The sequence below is a fragment of the Myxine glutinosa genome, chromosome 14 (genome assembly GCF_964187855.1).
Source record: "Myxine glutinosa chromosome 14, kmMyxGlut1.1, whole genome shotgun sequence".
Lineage (NCBI taxonomy): Eukaryota > Metazoa > Chordata > Myxini > Myxiniformes > Myxinidae > Myxine > Myxine glutinosa.
The window spans coordinates 81,408,647-81,427,069 of record NC_136274.1 but is presented as its reverse complement, the minus strand read 5'-3'; the positions used below and the strand labels follow the sequence as shown (position 1 = coordinate 81,427,069).

The following is an 18,423-nucleotide window of genomic DNA, read 5'->3' as shown; positions in this document are numbered from 1 at the left end:
CACCTTATGGCACATGGCTGGTCCTGCTAGTGGGTGTGGCTCTGCCTTCCGAGTCATCCCACCCCTCACCAGGGCTCCACAACTCACTATACCGCTGTGGCCTGCTGTCTTTGGCCAAATGGCCCGTGATGCTTCTATTTAAAGCACAACACGCTTTCCATGTGCCTTTCTGATGCCTAGGTGTTCACAAGTCCTCCATGTGACCTCACCTGTAGAGGAGGTTTCATGCAATATAACGTTATCCTATTTTGCTCTGCTAACAATCACTGCTTTTGGCTGTGCCAATATTACATATCACTTAGCTCTGACAGATCCCTTTTACAAGCATTATTCGACCCTACTCGGGCACACGGACAAAGCTGAACTCTTCATTCTTGCTTTGATTCCCCCCCACCAAATTCCCCTGCACGCAACAATATTTATATACGCTTCTGGAATGAAAACATTGTCACACGACTCTGTTGCACTATTTTTAAGTCATTTAATTAATATCCATGACAACATATAATGGCTCATGTAGATCGCTTTTAATTGATTTGACCGCCCACAAACAAGGCCGCCTCCTCCTCTCCATGTCCATCGCTCATCCTCCTTCCCCTTCCTATTCTTGGATCTCCACCAAATCCCCTTTCCCTCGTTGACCCTTTCCTCAACTCCCAATTACTTCCGATTTTTCTTCCTAATCTCACGCCCAAGTGTCCTTTCCATTTCATTTTCCACAGTCTGACCAATCTATTTGCCTTAATCCCATGTACCTCATATACATTTTGCTTCTTAGCGTATTTAATCTACCTCTTCCATTTGGATTATGGTTTCACGATATGTGATGTAAAGTCGGTTCACGTCTTTGGAATATAACTGCTTGGAATGAACAGCAAATGTACTGACCTCACAAACTTCTGAACCATCGTCAATATTCTGTCATCGAGTTTAATGACGTGTGTGGGGATCTATATGGAACACTCAATTTCACGTTGTTGTAAGATCTTCATGTTGAAGTAGTCACAAGCAATTACGGTGCAATAGTGGCATTTTGGAGGAAGCAATTTAGCTGAGAAGAAATTTAATATCGACACAAATGGTTAATCTTGTCCCGTAGGAAAGTGCAGACAACACTAACCTATGTTGTTTATTTGGGTTTGATATCCGCTCCAACTCTATCTAGTTTTTGGATTGGTGCTCCACGGGCAGGATGTTGCATCTCCAAGTAGGCATGGTCTCTCAGATGGATGTTAAGCTGGATTCCAGAATTAGTTGATGGATGTTAGAGATCCCACGCTGTCTTTCGATGAGTCAGTGACGTGTCACGGTCACCCTGAGCGTCACCCTGAACGTCACCATGAACGTCACCATGAACGTCACCATGAACGTCACCATGAACGTCACTTTGAACGTCACCCTGAACGTCACCCTGAACGTCACCGTGAATGTCACCGTGAATGTCACCGTGAACGTCACCATGAACGTCACCATGAACGTCACCATGAACGTCACCGTGAATGTCACCGTAAACGTCACCATGAACGTCACTTTGAACGTCACCCTGTCTGAGCTGTCTTATAGTCTGGGTTTGGATCCCGAACCAGCTATAAACTGTCATCTTGGTGTCTTCCTTGCCTTGCAACCGTTAAGCTGAGTGTCTCGTCTTCCAGCATTCGTTGCTGGATGTTAAAATATCTCACTTTGTCCTTCGTGAGAGAGCAGACGAGTTATCGCCGGCATCCTGACCAAAATCCACATTCCTGCCCTAACCAGCAGAGGACATTACATCAGCGGCACAGCCGCACTCCAAGTGATGATGCAACCAGCAACCGCACGCTGCATTCAAAATTAATGAATTCACTTGAAATTAATTCCAAAAGAATTACAAATTGGACTCGAAGTGAACTTTCACGAGATTTTCTAATGAATGACTTTTCCTCAAAACCTCAAAACTTCCCATGCACAAGCTTATAGTCAGAAGAGATTTAAACTTCCTGCCAAGGCTGCATGCATATTTTAAACACCTTTGATACGAGGCAGAGCTAAACACAGGACATGATCCTTCCTCGACTATAATTATCCCCACACTTTTTGAAAAAAAAACGGTGGAATATTGTAATCGGCTCCGTCCATCCTTCCGTCACGATATCTCCTCCGAAACCGTTGTGCAGAAATTCACCAAACTTGGCAGGCATGGTCACCACGTGGTAAGAAGGTGCAAGAGCTGTATCATTTTGGCCCCGCCCCCTGTGGTGGGGTCAAAAGGTCAAATATCAAAAAATAGTCAAATACCAAAAAATAGTCAATTGCCAAAAAATATGCAATTATGGCCACATTTTTACCATTTGTTCATGAAACTTTGTCAACACTGGGGGACCCGTGAAATATGTAACCACTTTTTGGATTCGACCCTCAGTTCATGCCCTAGGGAATGGGGAAGTGGGGTCACAGACGTCAAAACGGGGGAAATATTTTTAACTCCAAATTTGATATTGGGTAAATCCTGGCGGAACCTTTTGCCATATTTTAAGTTTGCTTTAAGTGGGAAACGTTGGGATTTGCGATGTCGCGCCGTCAACTTCGCTCGAGTGCTGAATTGACTATTGAAGTTGTATTGTTCGTCATGGAGTTTTCATTGCAGACATTCAAAATTCATTCTGTCAGACATTCAGAATTCATTCTCTCAGACATTCAGAATTCATTCGCTGTCATTCAGAATTCATTCTCTTAATCATTCAGAATTCATTCTCTCAGACATTCAGAATTCATTTTCTCAGACATTCAGAATTCATTCTCTCAGACATTCAGAATTCATTCTCTGTCATTCAGAATTCATTCTCTCAGACATTCATAATTCATTCTCTGTCATTCAGAATTCATTTTCTCAGACATTCAGAATTCATTCTCTCAGACATTCAGAATTCATTCTCTCAGACATTCAGAATTCATTCTCTCAGACATTCAGAATTCATTCTCTCAGACATTCAGAATTCATTCTCTGTCATTCAGAATTCATTCTCTTAGACATTCAGAATTCATTCTCTCAGACATTCAGAATTCATTCTCTCAATCATTCAGAATTCATTCTCCCAGTCATTCAGAATTCATTCTCTCAGTCATTCAGAATTTATTCTCTCAATCATTCAGAATTCATTCTCTCAGTCATTCAGAATTTATTCTCTCAATCATTCAGAATTCATTTTCTCAGACATTCAGAATTTATTCTGTCAGACATTCAGAATCCATTCTCTCAATCATTGAGAATTCATTCTCTGTCATTCAGAATTCATTCTCTCACTCATTCAAATTCATTTTCTGTCATTCAGAATTCATTCTCTCAGACATTCAGAATTCATTCTCTCAGACATTCAGAATTCATTCGCTGTCATTCAGAATCCATTCTCTCAATCATTGAGAATTCATTCTCTGTCATTCAGAATTCATTCTCTCACTCATTCAAATTCATTTTCTGTCATTCAGAATTCATTCTGTCAGACATTCAGAATTCATTCTGTCAGACATTCAGAATTCATTCTCTGTCAGAATTCTTTCTCTCAATCATTCAGAATTCATTCTCTCAGTCATTCAGAATTCATTCTCTCAATCATTCAGAAGTCATTCTCTGTCATTCAGAATTCATTCTCTGACATTCATAATTCATTCTCTCATTCAGAATTCATTTTCTCAGACATTCAGAATTCATTCTCTCAGACATTCAGAATTCATTCTCTGACATTCAGAATTCATTCTCTCAGACATTCAGAATTCATTCTCTCAGTCATTCAGAATTCATTCTCTCAGACATTCAGAATTCATTCTCTCACATTCAGAATTCATTCTCTCAATCATTCAAAATTCATTCTCAGTCATTCAGAATTAATTCTCAGCCATTCAGAATTCATTCTCTCAATCATTCAGAATTCATTCTCTGTCATTCAGAATTTATTCTCAGTCATTCAGAATTCATTCTCTCTGACATTCAGAATTCATTCTCTCAATCATTCAAAATTCATTCTCAGTCATTCAGAATTAATTCTCAGCCATTCAGAATTCATTCTCTCAATCATTCAGAATTCATTCTCTATGTCATTCAGAATTCATTCTCGCAGTCATTCAGAATTCATTCTCTCAGTCATTCAGAATTTATTCTCTCAATCATTCAGAATTCATTTTCTCAGACATTCAGAATTCATTCTCTCAGTCATTCAAAGTCATTCTCCAATGATTTCGTTATTGAGCGGATTCATCACCAGGTTTCTGAGTAATGTTTAAAATGCAATTATTTTTTTTTTAATTCCTTAAAAATAGTTGCGTTTTCAATTATGATCATTAAATCTGACCATCGGTAATGTTAGAGTGTTGTGCCAATAAGCAGCGATACCAAAGCACATAAGCGATGCATCACTCAGCAACCTGTCCTGCCTAACACGCATTCATGAACGCTTTGCATCATGGCCTCGTCTGACGAGTTTGGCATTCGACTCACGTCGCACCCTCGACGTTACAAAATCCCGAACACGGTGTAACCCGAGCCCCTAGGATGTCGGAGACATCATCGTAAAGGGCAGAAGAGAGAACGTGAACGCCAAAAGTCATCAGGGTCCGCATCCGGTCATCCCGACAACATCGCAGCGTCGGCCATTTGTGTGACAGCAACAAGAGACAACGTCGCAATGGGCTTCGAACCAGAAGAGTTAAAATGCGCTTTTTGTACCGTGTCCACTGGACAGTTCGTTAATATTCCTGCTTTGTGATTTCTCCATGGCGCAGGTCTTATCGGGCCCTCCAGATGCGAGCTTGGATTGGACGTCAATGGTCGGTGAAACGGAGGGTGACGATGCGGCCTGTTCGGAGCATCGAGATGGCCTTGGTCATTACCGATGGTAAATCGCAAAGATCACACGTTACAATTTGGGAATCCACCGCTCGAGATCCTCATCTTGCCCGAGACAGAAAAACAAACACGAACATTCTCACGCACCTGCTCGTCTCACCTTCGTTTGCACGGATACCGTACCTTTGTTCTCCAGCCTAAGCCCGGATCGGATGTCACCTGGAGTTAGCCGGCAAAATGGCGGCGCTCGCGTTTTCTCCCAGCGGGCTCCGCTCCGACCGCGGAACATAATTGCATTTTCACAGCTGTGTGCAAGCGACTGCCCGAGATGAAATTTGAGATACCGTTCATGCACAAGGTCACGAGCACGTCGTGTACACGTGCTTCGAGCAAAGTAGCGATATTAAAAATAGCTTCCGCGTCGCCACGTCTATCCGTTCAATCGTCGGACGAAAAAACAAAGCACAAAAGCATCAACGAAGTGATGTTATTCATTTCATACCGTGCGTTACCATTGTTGTGCGTCAGTCCTTCTGTCGTTCATTGAGAAGCATTTCACCTGTGTCGGATTATAATTAACAAGTGGAGAAACACAGCCTTAGGTTGGGTACTTACTTCTTCTCTCCCGATGCTTTCATAAACTCTGCTTTTCCTTTTACTTTTCCATGTTTAACTGTTTGTGCCATCCTCTTCTGAAACGCTGGTTGCCTCCGCGACCCCAAGGTGGATGGACATTATGTTTTCTCCCCTGTCTGTCTGTTTGTTACTTTGCGAAAATCGAAGGTTTTTCAACTCTATTGGTTGGTGCTGTGCGTTATTCTGTCTGTCTGTCTGTCTGTTGGTTTGTCTGTCTGTTTGTCTGTACGTCGGTCACCTACGGGTCACAATTTTCAACCGATCTTCACGAAACTTCACCAAATGGTAGCGTTCGTCATAAGCAAGCAGCGTATTGTTTTTGGGGTCAAAATGTCAATAGGTCAACATACGCCAAAGGTCAACAACTTTGTCAAATTTCTAAAATCCTCAATTTTCATCCGATTAAATTGAAACGAGGATTTGCATATCTAGTCACTGAATTCAACCACCAACCTTTTTGAGGTCAACATAGGCCAAAAGGTCAACATAGGCCAAATTTCTAAAATCCTCAATTTTCAACTCATTGACTTGACATTTGAAGAGGATTTGCATACCAGGTCACTGAATTCAACCATCAACTATTTTTGATTTGAGGTCAACATAGGCCAACAATTTATTTTAGGGATTTCACAAGTATCGTGCTGTGCACGACATATTTCTTGTTACTTGCAAAATCGAAGATTTTTCATGTATATTGGTCATTTGCGTTTGTGGTTCTGTCTGTCTGTCTGTTTGTCTGTCACCGGCCTACAGGTCACAATTCTAAACCGATCATCACGAAACTTCACCAAGTTGTATAGGTCGTCCCAATTGAGAAGCCTATTGATTTTCAGGTCAAAGGTCATCTGGAGGTCAAATTTCTAAAATCGCCATTTTTAATCCGATTGACTTCAAAAATGGAATAGCATTTGTATATTGAGTCACTAAATTGGGAAATGAACTATTTTTGAGGTCAAAAGGTGAAAGGTCAACTTAAGGTTAAATTATTGAGTCACTAAATTGGGAAATGAACTATTTTTGAGGTCAAAAGGTGAAAGGTCAACTCAAGGTTAAATTATTGAGTCACTAAATTGGGAAATAAACTATCTTTGAGGTCAAAAGGTGAAAGGTCAACTCAAGGTTAAATTTTCAAAAATCATCAATTTGCATCTGAAAAGCCGTTAATTTTCACCAGATTGACTTGAAAATTGAACAGCATTTACATATTGAGTCACTAAATTGGGAAACATACTATTTTTGAGGTCAAAAGGTCAAAGGTCAACTCAAGGTCGAACTTCCAAAATCATCAATTTTCATCTGAAAAACCCGTCGATTTTCGTCCAATTGAATTAAAAATTGAACAGAATTTGCACATTGAGTCTCTAAATATGGAAACCAACTATTTCTAAGGTCAAAATGTCATAGGTCAACTTAAGGGCAAACTTCCAGCATTAACAATTTTCATCTCAAACCCGTCAATTTTCATCTTATTGACTTGAAAATTTAACAGCATTGTCACCTCTAGGTCAAACTTCTAAAATCATCAATTTTCATCTGAAAAATCGTCACTTTTCATCCTATTGACCCAAGCTTTGATCAAGATAGTCAATTTTAATCTTGATGAAATGGACAATTTGATGGATCAATGGCAACCTTTTTTGGTGAAGGGGGGTGGATTTTGCATGTATCGTGCTCTGCATGATGTCTTCTTGTTTGTTTGTCTGTCTGTCTGTGAATACAATATATCTCAAAAAGTTGTGGACGGATTTGGACGAAATTTCGTGGACAGGTTGGGAATGTGACAAGGACTAATTGATTAGATTTTGGTGAAGATCTGGATCCGGATCTGGATGTGACAATTTTTTTAAGTGATTCTTCACCATTGAGACATAGGGCAAAAAAACAATATATATCACACGATATCTTAAAAAGTTATGCACGGATTCCGACAAAACTTGGTGGAGAGGTTGGGTGTGTGATAAGGATGAAATGATTAGTTTTTGGTGGAGATCAGGATCCGGATCTGGGTCTGAGATTTTTAAAAGTGATTCTTCACCATTGAGATATTAGGCAAAAAACGATATATAGCAGACTATCTCAAAAAGTTATGAATGGATTCGGACTAAACTTGCTGGAGAGGTTGGTTGTGTGACAAGGAAGAATTGATTCGATTTTTAGTGAATATTTGAATCCAGATCCGGATCAGAGAATTTGTAAAAAAAAAATTTAAGTGATTCTTCATCATTGAGTAATAGGTATAAAAACGATATATTGCACGGTATTTCAAAAAAGTTGTGGATGACTTATGACAAAAGAGGGTGGATGAGTTGGATCGGTGACAAGAACAAGCCGATTAGATTTTGGTTCATGTCCAGATTCACATCTGACCTCTCAATGGCATACAAAACCTAAACTGTTCAGCCTGGCGGAGGTATGCTCCTTACCAAGTGCCCTTCCAGTTGTTGTTGTTTTTGGCGATCTCAAATAATTTTATTTCTGGTTTGGATATTCTCTATCATTGCATCAGATTTAAGGATTGGTCACTTTGCTTTAACAAGCTAATGATCTCTGAGTTTGGTCGTTTCACCTTTCATGTATTGGGGATGGAGTAAGACTCAATCTGTGGTCTATTGTGCTTTTCAAAAAGGTTCTTGAGGAATTTTTGTTAAAGTAAAAAAAACTGAGAATTTCTTAAACTGAGATTTTGAGATCTGACCCTCATTGTCTCCTCTTCTAACCCCCCCCCCCCCCCTCACCCACAATCACCCATCCATCGGTACCTAAGCTACCTAAGAGTTCTGCCAGCCAATTTCCATGTACTCCTCTATCCCCAATGCATCTACCCTCCCATCTAACTCAAATTTAAACTTTCCTACTGTTTCTGCTGCCACTACCTTTTCAGCGAGACCATTCCATGGAATCCATGCATTGAATATCCCTGCCTTGCTCCTGTCGTAACTCTCCTCTTCTCTGGACTTAGGCTGTGGCCACTGTCACTGTCCATTCTTCTGAAAAACTTTGCATTGATTTTGCGTGTACCCTTCAATCCCTTCATTGTCTCAAACATCTCTATCTGATCCTCTCGTAATCGTCCCCGTTGTATTGTATAAAGTGCTATCTCCTTCAGCCACTTCTCTTGGTATAGCAAGCCTGGGAATTCATTTGATTGAATTTCTCAGTAATTTGTATGGGTTACTGCTGTCTTGCCCAAAATTGGCCGTGAAACACTAAATTCACTGGACTAGGGAAGTAGAAGTAGAGGGGGAGGAATGGAAGGGTTTGGATTAAAATATGGAACCACCTTTGCGCACGTAATATGTATACGTAGTCTTAGACTCACAGATGGAAATGTAATTTTAATGCTTGATGTAAGGCTGCCTGTTTTGGACGACTGGTTTGTATCTCAAATAGCCGTGTTTTTGGTTATTGCGGAAATCCGAAGCGTTTCGAGTTGTAGTGCTGAAAGGTAGGCACTTTGTGCAGGAGTTTCAATGATATGATACATGCGACACTAGTTCAGAGTGACATCAGACATTTCGCTATTGCTTCAGTCTCAGCATTGGCCTACATCTCTGTACTAAGCACTGACATGTTTACTGACATGCGAGGGACAGGGTCACTTTCCTACACTAAATCGTCACGTTAACTGTCCCCTTGTCCTTCCCTTTGGCTCTAATGGACCACCCATTTGCTTGGTGCTGGCCACTGTCTTATGCACCATTTGTAGGTAACGGCTGGCGAGGAGATGGATGCGGAGGTCGGGGGGAGAGGTTTGGAGTTGTGGGGTGGGTGGTGAAGGATGTCATGGATTAAAGGGAGGGAGGATCCGAAGCCATTGTCACCTATTGCCTATTGTTCTAAACCGATCCATCCAGATGCTGGGAACCGATCCAGATGTCTTTGGCAGAATGAATGACTGGGAGAGTGCTGGTCTTTTGAGATGTTGCGATGACCGGCAACAACTATGTTATCTTATCACTAACCTTTTAAAAGGGCATTTATAACTGCTCACTTACTTACAGTAGCTGTGAGTCAGGGATGACCCCTTTACTTTCATAATATTGCCCTTATATACTTTTTTTGTCATTATCGCATTGCATTAGCTCACTCACTCACTAAAGAGTTGACCACAAAACCTGAACTGTTGTCACCAGTCGACCAGACCAGGAAAAGCAGGTAGATTTCCCCTCCCTAAATGTCATTTGTGAGCTATTGGGGGTTTTGATTAACAATCCCATAGCAACTTTGTAATTCCCATTTGACTAACTCAGTTTCCAGATGCTTAAGATCCGAATGTCTAATACTGCTGCGTTCAACCAAATTTGAACCCACAGACTCTGGGATGCCCTCGCCATTGATGGATATCAACATACCTTTTAGTTGAATAAATTGTGACATTGATGTATCATGATATCTTCTACATCTCAACGTGCACTTCGTTACCTCCGCCACCGAAGGTGGATGGCGGTTATTTTTTTCACCCCTGTCTCTGTTAGTTTGTCTATCTATGAGAAGGGTGTCTCAAAATGTTATGGATGTATTGGGACAAAACTTGGTGGACAAGTTGGGTGTGTGACAAGGACGTATTGATTCGATTTTGGTGAAGATCCGGATCCAGATCCAGATCAGAGAATTTTTTTATTTTTTTTAAGTGCTTCGTCACAATTGAGAGATAGGTCCAAAAACGATATCTTGCAAGATATTTCAAAACGTTGTGGACGGGTTATAGCAAAACTTGGTGGATGGTTGGGTCGCTAACACGAACAAGCCGATTCGATTTTGGTGAAGATCCGGATCCAGATCCAGATCAGAGAATTTTTTTATTTTTTTTAAGTGCTTCGTCACAATTGAGAGATAGGTCCAAAAACGATATCTTGCAAGATATTTCAAAACGTTGTGGACGGGTTATAGCAAAACTTGGTGGATGGTTCGGTCGCTAACACGAACAAGCCGATTAGATTTTGACCGGCCTATCGGTGCAGATGCAGATGCAGCCTATCAGTGGGATACAAAACGTAAACTGTTCAGCCTGGCGGAGGTATGCGCTCTCTACCGAGTGCCCTTACAGTTAATTGTTGCATCTAATGCACTTCCTCTATCGACATGGTGTATCGGACATCAGTACTTTCTTCAAGTTCGACTGTTGCACAATATATCATGGAATGTTTTACATCCACCTGATTACATACTGGACGGCAGGCTTTACATCCCGTGAAAGATGATGTGTTCCCCTGATCTATTCCTCATCTATGATAAAGCAATGCTCAACATTACTTGTAGAAATGAAGACCTTGTTGACTCGTCAAGTATTCAACAGATGTATAGCCTGTAGATTTTTATGCCTCCGCCGACAAAGTCGACATTATGTTTTCGGGTTTTCCGTCCGTCCGTCCGTCCATCCGTACGGGCTAAACCTCGTTTTTCTCAGCAGCCACATGTCCGATTGAGACAAAGCATTCGAGGTAGGAGTGACACCAATGCATAATGTTTTTATGATAATTGTGACGTCATATGTGATGTGTATGGCAGCCATCTTGGATTAAAAGCAAATAATTAAAAAAAGTATTTCTTGGAAACTGCTGAAATGAAAATTTTTAAACTTGGCACATTGTCAAGGACTCTCAATGGGGAACAAAAGCATGATAATGATGACATCTAGGTGAAGTGGTATACCAGCCAAAAATGTTTTAATCGAATTCCTTATCCTAAAAATCTGAAATTTCATGCACATGATCTGTGACCCATTTGTGTTGAAATATTAAATTTATGACATCATATGTCACATGTTTTGGCAGATATTTTGGATTGAAGGAAAATATTAAATAATTATATCTCTGAAACCGCTCACCCCATCGATGAGAAATTTTACAAATATCATCTTACATCACTGTTGCATATAGTTTTGAAAATGATGATGTCATAGGTCACGTGGTTTGGCAGCCATCTTGGATAGAAAAACGAACCTTATCCGATCAATACCAAACTTCACAAACGTGATCCACTACCCATACATATGTAGAGTGATGGCATCTACCCATTGTGGGACTATGCGGGGGGCATATTGGCGACGTAGTCGCATTGTTCGAGTTGTTCATGTTATCGAGTCATTTCCAAATTTGTGCTTGGATGAAAGATTCCCCTGGTCCTCTCTCTTTTGATGTGCCAAGAAGATGTGATTTAACATTCGGCCAAATGCAGCAACTGTCCAGCAGGGTGCTGTAAAAGTGCTCAAAAAGTGGATGAGCTATGTTTAAAAGAAGAGGGGAAAACCTTCTGGAGCAAAAGTAAATAAACATGGAAAATGAACAATTCGAATTCTTCTGAATCCCTCGGTTGGCTTCGCAGTTCTCTTTTTCGGGGGGTTTTTTTTTTTTGGACCAAAATCACCAATGAAAAATGGGAATAATGTTCCATTTGCCTTTTTTCTGGTACAATATATGAATCCTCAAAGTGACAGATGGAAATAAACTTTGCCAGACCTACCTTTTATATCTCATCTCTGCCTTGCCATCTGGCGGTGTTAGTGGACTGGCGAGTGACGTTCCATGTGCACAGGTCGATATTGTATCTCCTTCTAAGCTAGCATGATTGATGACGATGTAGCGTCTCACTGCACCTCTCTATCCTGATGTTGGGAAGACCCATCGCTTTCACCGAAGATCCGTCGCTTTCACCAAGGCCTCCTGGACTCGACTTGTTCTCAGCGTTACGAGTCACTCAGACTGGTTAATATCGTACAACCTCGTCTTCTTCATTGTTTAATGGGGTTTCTGCCTTCAGTTCGTGGTGTGTAAATGTATTCACATGCAGGTCCGAATGATTTGGCTCTCAAACCGACAATTTGTTGTCCTTGACTCCGTTTTTGAGACTATGTATAAGGCTACATTTTCCATTATTTCCAAATGTTCCAATATTCAAATTTGTTTTATTCCCTAAAGGAAAAAGGTTCCTTTTTCCTCAGATAATTCCTTGCTTACAACGTACAAACATTAATAAGTTGTATTGCTGTCTGCATGTCGTTCTTTGGTCATTTCAACTTTACTGGCATGCTTGGCAACTATGGGCCGCTGGCCTGCACACAACTTATTGTTGAAGGTTGATTGCTAATTGCTATTTCCCATTTTAATAAGCAGTTCGACAGAAGCCCAAGTGTGCATGACGTAATATACTTTATTAGGTCTTCGTTTTTCATAACGTAATCCTTGTGCAAATCAATCATGCACATCTCAAGCCATTTTACCATGGACGCCAGGGATGATTGCCGCTTGACCGACATACAGTTATGAAGATGAGTATTTGCATAGTACATAATGTTCCATTATTTTGTGAAACTATGCATTATAATGTAATGGAGTACATGCTTATGACTCCCCCATTATCTATTTGCTGATGACACCATCCTCTGCTTTGACCCGTCCCTCATCATTTAGACAGGAAGGCTGCGGTCTGTTCCCTCTTCAGACTTTAACAAAATCACAAGATGGTCAAACACGAGGAATATGGCTTTCAATCCGGACAAATCTCACTATCCATTTTATCTCTGAAAGGATCGTCTAGCAAACCCTCCAATCTACTTTCTATACAATCCTCTTGAGGAAGTTCAGTCATTCAAACTCCTGTGTCTCCCTATCAGCCATTACATGATCTTTATTGGGCAAACCACATTTCAAGTTCGCATCCAAAGACAGCCGCCGGCTGGGCATCCTCCGTTGTACAAAATCCTTCCTTGGCACACCTGAACTTCTGTTCGCCCACAGGTCTTCATCCACAGCTTGATGGAGTACTGCTCTCCCCTCTGGGTGGGCTCCACTGCCTCACATTTTGCTCTGCTTGATGCTGTGGAAAGCAAGGCCTTCAACATTATTGGAATCTCCCGCAATGAAGCTGAGTATTTGGACTTATCACTTCGCCATCGCAGACAGGTCGGTGGTCTCTGTCTTCTACAGCCTCCTTTCTGGTCTTCTTCTTCTCTTTCCGTGCTTTGTAGTCCCCCCTTCCCCCAGTTGTCTGCAGGGCTCACACGTTCCACCTTCAACCACCTTCTGGTGAAAATACTAAAATCCATAAACACTGCTTACTGACACTCATTTGTTCCTCTTTTTTTCTACCTGTGGAACCAAATTCAACATCCTCTTCAATGTCGTGCTTTCCTCCAGGTTTTCAAGACAGCTGTTCACCACCAGGTTCACCAATTACATATGGGCAGGGTACAGCCCAAAGTACATCGTGGGGGTCCTCACCCCCTCTCGTCAAAAATCAAGGTGGGGAACCCGATCGAAGCAAGGGTGGAAATCACTCCATTTATGACGACGAAACGTCTGATGCCCGACGTGGAGATCGGTTTCTGAGGTTTGGGACATGGAATGTAGGGACAATAACAGGGAGATCAGGAGAAGTGGTGGATGTATTGGTCAGAAGAAGAGTGGACATATGTTGTGTGCAGGAGACGAGATGGAAGGGAAGTGGTGTGAAAATGGTGAAGGGTAGGCAGGGACAGAAATACAAGTTTGTGTGGCAAGGGTGCCCGGAAGGCGTGCATGGTGTTGGTGTCCTGTTTTCTGAGGAGTTTGTAGACAGTGTGGTGATTGTGACTCGAGTGAGTGATAGGTTGTTGATGGTGAAAATGATTCTCTTGGTGAACGTCATCTCGGGATATGCTCCGCAGGTTGGTCGAAGCGATGAAGAGAAGGACAAGTTCTGGTGTGCGATAGAGAAGCTGATGGAAAACGTGAAAGATGAGGAAGTTGTTGTGGTAGGAGGAGACCTAAATGGACATGTGGGAAGGAGTATGGACGGTTTTGAGGGAGTTCATGGGGGTTACGGATATGGGGTGATAAATGGAGAAGGTAAAAGGATTTTGGAGTTTTTGAACAGTTTTTTGAATTTGATTTTGAATTTTGGAGTGAAAAGAACACTCACTGGGATTGGAAAATTAGAATCCACTTTTTCCTTGATAATGTTTTTACTAGTGGAGGTCTCCTTTTCCTCTAATAAGGCAAACCTGTTGTCACATTGAATTCCAGTGATGGAGTTTTCACTGATTTGCCTTTTCCCAGAATAGTACTGCAGATGGGTGAAACGATTGTTCAAAATGAGAAAAAAGTGTGAAATTTGGCTCAGATATACTACACAGTATACTGAATCATTTCTGATTAGGGGCCAAATAATTTTTTTCAAACTTCTGATGATTCTGATGTGCCTGAAAACCATTGTGCCTTTGTGATGTGCCATTGTGCCTGAAAACAGTAATATAAACATGGAAATCGGTATATTAAAGCTATTTTTTGCTGTGATTGAAAACACACAAAATGTCTAGAAAGGGTGGTTGAGCCATGTGAAAGAAGTAGTTGAGTCGGATAATAACACTCCACAAGATATGGACATCTCCTGGCCAGCATTTCATGCCAGCAATACAGAACATGACCCTGACGACCCAACAGATATTAGCTCACTTCTACCCCTCTTTGCTGAAAAGGCAACCTCTCCTGCAATGATACTTCACGCCATGAATATTATCAAGCAGAATGTGGACTTCCTCAATCCAGGCCAGACTCCTGTAATTGCATTTGACCAGCCACTATTTGCACTAGCCAAAGAGATTCAATGGAATTGGCCAGACACATACGGAGAAGACAAGATGGTGATTATGTTTGGAGGCCTGCACATTGAGATGTGTGCTTTCAAAACCATCGGTGACTGGTTAGAGGAAAGTGGATGGACAAGTGCATTAGTAGAGGCTGACATAACGTCACCAGGCACAGCAGACTACTTCCTAAAGGCGTCACACTTGACGAGAACGAGACATGCTCATCAGGTCACAGCTGCTAGTTTGTATATCCTCATGAAGAGATCATATGATAGATACACAGAGAGTTTGGCAACAACTGAAACATCAGAATCATTTGACACATGGCGCAACAGACGCATACAGGAAAGCCCGCAATTCCAATACTGGTCTATTACTTTGAAATTTCAGCTCATCATCTTTAGCTTTGTGAGGTCACTTCGAGAGGCCAACTTTCAGCTCTACATTGAAGCCCTTGATCAACTTATGCCTTGGTTTTTCGCTCTTGATCATCCGCACTATAGCCGCTGGTTGTCGGTTCACCTACGTGACATGAAGAGCCTCAAGAATGTTCATCCCGAAGTTGCTGAACAATTTGAGCGTGGTAAATTCGTCATGAAGAAGACCCATTGTTCGTTTTCATCGATAGCACTTGATCACGCTCATGAACAGAACAATTCTGTTGTTAAAGGCGACGGTGGAGCTATAGGACTAACAGAAAACTCATTGCAGTTAATGCGGTGGATGGTAGCAGGCCCAGAAATGGCTCGAGTCATAGGAGAATTTGAAGAGTCTGCAGAAAGCATTAAGCAGAAGCAAATCAAGGGACCTGATGTCAAACACCATGAACAAGTAAAGTCTGTGCAGGCCACATTTGCCAAAGATGTGAAGTCCCTGATGTGAAGATTGTAGAAGCACGCCTTGGCAACAGAACAGAGTCACTGTTTAGCCCACTGAAACGCGACAATGTACCACTGTTCAGTTGCCCCCAACCTGCAGCAACGTCTAATGGGAAGGAGCAGATTGCATCACTGAAGAAGACTTGTGCACTTTTTTCCAGGTTGTATGTGTCCTGCCAAGTTTGCGATGGAAATATAGAGGAATTCTTTCGACATGAGAATCAGTTATCCTCCGTCACTATCAAAATTCGGAGATCTTCGTTCAGGAACAAAGGCAGACCTTCTTGAATGTCTCCAAGACACATATCCTACGCCCCCTGAAGATACCCCCCAAGTAGATGTTATTCTCCTTGATGGTGCTGCTGTCATTAATATACTGAAGCCTGGTTTATCGAAAACATTCAGTGAGTATGCAGAACTCGTATCCCTATGTTCAGTCTCAGCTTAGGAAAGCCAGCAGAGTAGATATTGTTTGGGATGAATACATTCCAAATAGTCTTAAGGCAACAGCAAGGCAAAAGAGGGGAAAAGGTACAAGGAGACATGTGCAGCCAAGCACCAAGATACCAGGTAACTGGCAAGCATTCCTTAGAATCGATGAGAACAAAATGGAACTTTTTTTTTTTGTTTTTTTTTTTAAATACAAGATCGAGGCTCGTGAAAGAGCGAACATTAATCACACAGAAAGACAAACAGACACATAAAACAAATAACATCGGGAGCGGTAGACAAGATGGGGAGAGAGGGGGAAGGACACAAACACAACATTTGAGAGCAGGGACCGAGAGACATGGAGACATCGAGAGATCTGTGGGAGGGAGAGGGCTTTGGGGGGGAGGCATGTGAAGGGGGGGGGGGGTGGGAGAGGTATAAACATATGGACACTGCCAGGATTTCCAGGAAAGAAGTTGGAATTTCAAACAAGGTGGATATGGGGTGAATTAGTGGGGGTAGAAAAGATCAAGGTTATGGATGGGGGAAGATAAGAGATGGTGGTGAACAGCTGTTTTAAAGACCTGGAGGGAGGAGAGGGATTGAAGGGAGTGTGGGAGTTTGTTCCACAGGCGGGAGAAAAGAGGAATGAAAGAGTGAAGGTGAGCAGAGAGCCGAGATTTCGGCAGTTTAACCATCAGAGGGTTGCTGGCAGATCTTGTGCGACCTGTAGGAATATTTGGGGGACAGAGCACAGAGAGAGCTGGGGGAGCAAGGCCAGAGAGGAGTCGGTAGAAGACAGAAAGACCACCTACCTGCCTGCGGTGAGTGAGTGAAAGGCCCTCAGAGATAGCTTCATCGCGGGAGATTCCAATGATTTTGAAAGCTTTGGATTCAACAGCGTGAAGCCGAGCCAGGTGTGAGGCAGGAGGTGAGGCAGTGAGGCAGGAGCCTCTTTGCGTTCCTGGCTCAACAAGCTGTCACAATCCACTGTGAAAGGAAGGTCATCTCTACCTTTGGCAAACTGATTCTGCTGAACTCCCCAGTGGAGGATATCAGCCGCTTATCTCCTTGCACCCACGAGGAAGCTGATACAAGACTTCTACTGCATGCAGCAGATGCTGCTGCTACTGGATGCCAGCGAGCGATGCTACGGACTGTTGACACAGACGTGGTCGTTATATGTACAGCTTTGTTTACCCAAACGAACCTCGAAGAGATGTGGGTATTATTCGGCACCGGCAAGCAATGTAGACTGATACCAGTGCACACAATCGCCAAGTCCTTAGGACCAGAGAAATCTGTCTCTACTGATGTTTCATGCTTTCACTGGCTGTGACCAAACATCCTTTTTCCTTAACAAAGGAAAGAAAACTGCATGGACAACGAGCAAGGTATTCCCGGATGTGCTGAGTGCATTTGCTGCTTTCGGTAGAGTTCCACCGTCCGAAGAAGAGTTGAGAGCACATATTCCGACAATTGAGCGGTTTGTTGTTCTCATGTATGACAGAACAAGTTGCTGTGAGAGTGTTGATGATTCCCGCAAAGAACTCTTCACTCAAAAGGGAAGGTCAATTGAATTCATCCCACCAACCTCAGCAGCACTCTTCCAGCATGCAAAAAGAGCAATATTTCAGACTGCATACATCTGGGGACAAGCCCTACTTCGTGCCCCAGAGTTACCTAATCCATGTGATTGGGGTTGGACAAGAGGATCGTCTGACTTGTGGCAGCCTCTGTGGACAACACTGCCTGAAGCTTGCAAATCTTGCCAATAACTTATCAAGTGTGGCTGCAATGTGGACAGAGGGTGTCTTGGCCAGTGCAAATGTGTTAAGGCCAGAATGCCATGTACAACCTATTGTAAATGTCATGGAGACTGTGAATGACAGTAAAGTGGCAGCCATGTTGAGCTACCTGTCATTTTAGATGTACTTTGTGCTCTGATCACAAAAATTACAATTATAAGTCATAAATTATATTTATAAGTCGAATCATCACAGCTCGCGAGATCACGGCGAGGTCACGTCTTTTCGAAGCTGTTCCATGCGCTCACGCTTTTGAAGCTAAGTAATCTTTCACAATTGTGTTTTTGT

At 42.2% G+C, this 18,423-nt stretch overlaps 1 protein-coding gene and 1 long non-coding RNA gene across 11 annotated transcripts in view; one reads left to right on the top strand and one right to left on the bottom strand.

Annotated features, from left to right (window-relative positions):
* LOC137439963 (dystrophin) overlaps positions 1-18,423 on the top strand; it is a 1,283,433-nt gene that overhangs the window by 888,315 nt on the left and 376,695 nt on the right. The window lies entirely within an intron of this gene.
* LOC137439378 (uncharacterized) lies at positions 1,884-5,105 on the bottom strand. Its single transcript, XR_010986911.2, has 2 exons — positions 5,000-5,105; positions 1,884-2,229 (listed from the first exon to the last, which is right to left on the bottom strand). It is a non-coding gene; the product is annotated as an uncharacterized LOC137439378 (long non-coding RNA).